Below are 2,666 nucleotides of genomic sequence, written 5' to 3' on the forward strand. Positions count from 1 at the left end.
GAGTAGAGACTTTTACCAGAATTATTTATCAATAAAGAGAATTTAAAAGTCCATTACCTTTGCCATCATGTCTGCATATGCAATATACAAAGGATCTTCCTCCAAGTGACTGAAAAAAGTTAAGTCACACTTCATTACTGTTCGTGTACTGTATTTTATCCTACAACAAAAGCATGTGTTTCCCTTTCTGAAACATAGAAATTAAAATGCTTGTCCACTGTAACAGACTCACTCTCATACTCCCTCACCTTCTCTCTGTCAGAGCATTGTGGCTGAAGTGGAGGATGAGTTGATGGAGAGGGTCGGGCTGGATCTCAGCCACTTCCTCTTCCTCCTCCTCCACAATCTTCATGGGGGTTTTCTGCAGGAATGCATAGGTGTGAACAGTTACCTCTGCCCAAGTCTTATGTGATCACTTGTCATCCCAACACAACATTCAACATTTCCTTTATCTTCACGTACTCACCGACATTTGTCAAAAACACTGAAATGAGTCATTAACATTCAACTAGCACTGGCATGCAGATGAGTTTTTGTCATATCCTGGTGATCCGTGGAGAGGACAAGACAAGGAAAGTTAAAGAGTGGATGATGAACAGTGTTGGAACCAGTTCTCCAATACATGCATGTTACAGCAAACAGATGCAAGCAGTAAGCCATTTGGTGATATGACTTGAACATGAAGAATGGTCCTGACAGTAAAGGAGCCTGACATTGAGGGACTATCACAGCTACACACATCTCCAAGAGTCTAAACTGATCTGACAGATTTTTAGAATAAAACAATAAAAATAATCTTCTTCCCAACGAGAACAGTAAATCTGATCATTTTGCTACTGTATCTAAAGCTGTCCTTTAATCTTGTTCAATGGCACAGTTTTGGTGTCGATGAATTTGCTGCACATCTGAATACAAAGATCTAATATGAAATGTGGTCTTCACATGACTACGCGAGCATGCCACTGACGTCACGGCCACAAAACGTACTGTAACGTCACCTTCACACTCACACTACAGACTTACAGAGTACAGCGAAAAGACAACTGATGGGTTGGATCCAGATCTGACAGCCAAACAGCTAGTGAAAGTCTCCTACTGTAGTGAAAGGCCCTCCTTACCACTGCTGTCAGAAAGGCATAGCCTGCTTTTCTAGAGCTGTGAGCGCCGGAGCTGGCCCTGTGTCTCCTGAGTTGGTCATGCAGCCTTTGACCCCTGACGGATCTCTGTTTGAAGGGTTTTGCACGCCTAGAGTGGGGGCCCCTGGGCACTTTGGGCGACATCCCCACCCGGGCGCACTCCCAAGGCTCGACAGGCGCGGAGCTAAAGAAGCATTTGGCAGACAGGACTGGCAGAGGGGTGCCAACGCAGGGCACGCGGGACGAGGGCAAGGTGAGCCCAGTACTTACTGCCAGATCCTGAACTAGCTTCTCCTCAAAGGAGTACTCCTCTGCCTCTATCCAAAGTCTCTCATAGGCCGGGATGAAGAGGTTGATAGCGCGATGCCTGGGGAGGTGGGGAGGAATGGAGGGGAGTGGGGAGGGAGGTACAGTGGCATTAGGGCGGGTTCAGGTGAGTTTTTGGAGGAGGAAGGAAGGAGAGATGTAGGGGGAAGGAAGGGGTTACAGGAAGTGCAGTTCAGGCAGGGTGGTGATTGGTCAATGTGGGACCCACTGGCTCTTCTGACTGGTCACATTTGGAAACTGCAGTTACTTCCATCGGGTTTGTAAAATTCATTACACATGCACACTTTAGGAGGGATATACAGTTTTCCAACACGTCAGTAGATCTGTGAAACAATTTGTGTTTTTTTCTTATTATTAGATCGACACATATTCCTTAATAAAGAGTGTGTGTTGTAAAACTGCACAACTTTTGACAAAATGTCAGATAAAAAAACAAATCTTTAAATCATCAATAGATGGCAGGAAACAAAATGACATAAAACAACTTTTTATATTTTACTGTAACCAAACATAATGTTGTAAACCATCTAGCCAACTTATCAAAGTCAAGATTGTATTTAACAGATTTCTTTCTGTCTTTCTTCTTCTCTCCTTTCTTCATTCCTTCCTTCAGGGTTCACTTGAAATGAAACAGAGGCCTGCAGCTTGCAGTGTGTTTCCACTTTCCAAATAAGTTTGTTTCCATCAATTCTTGTGCTCATTCTAGCTGACCAATCAGAATCAACAGTGCAGAAACAACTGGTTGCTAGGCAGAGATCGGTCCACAGCCTGGTGGATGAAGGGGGTAGGGGGTTGAACAGATGAAGCATTCGCCCCGTAGTTTCACTTTACCGTCAGCAGGGAGAACAGGCGGTCAAAGCTGGAGGCTTTGAATGCCCTTTCCAGCCAAACCTCCCGATAGCCATTCAGGAAGTAATTATTATTTTTGTATCTGAGAGAGGATGAGGTAGTGTTATGCAAAAAAACAACACAGAGGAGAGAATGTCATTAGGGAGGTGATGAGGGGTTTACATGGGCACACAATCAAGAAAAAATGCCCCACCCCCCCATGACTACTTGGTGATTGCTTGTTATGTACGGTTAGATTGAGACAAAGCAATGTCTTAACTCGGTTGCTTAAATAGTTCATGTCAATATTTAATTATTGACATTGTATATCAGTTCTGTGAGTGTTACAGGTGTAAAATAGAGTCACCTGGGTAG

At 44.0% G+C, this 2,666-nt stretch overlaps 1 long non-coding RNA gene across 1 annotated transcript; it reads right to left on the bottom strand.

Annotated features, from left to right (window-relative positions):
• Window positions 1–57: 57 nt before the first annotated feature.
• On the bottom strand, window positions 58–1,530 carry LOC111652711 (uncharacterized). The gene is made up of 3 exons (XR_002760619.2): window positions 1,407–1,530; window positions 249–361; window positions 58–109 (listed from the first exon to the last, which is right to left on the bottom strand). It is a non-coding gene; the product is annotated as an uncharacterized LOC111652711 (long non-coding RNA).
• Between the last annotated feature and the right edge of the window lie 1,136 nt (window positions 1,531–2,666).

This window comes from Seriola lalandi, unplaced genomic scaffold (genome assembly GCF_002814215.2).
Source record: "Seriola lalandi dorsalis isolate HSWRI2012SDOR001 ecotype SW California unplaced genomic scaffold, Sedor1 jcf7180001973714, whole genome shotgun sequence".
NCBI lineage: Eukaryota > Metazoa > Chordata > Actinopteri > Carangiformes > Carangidae > Seriola > Seriola lalandi.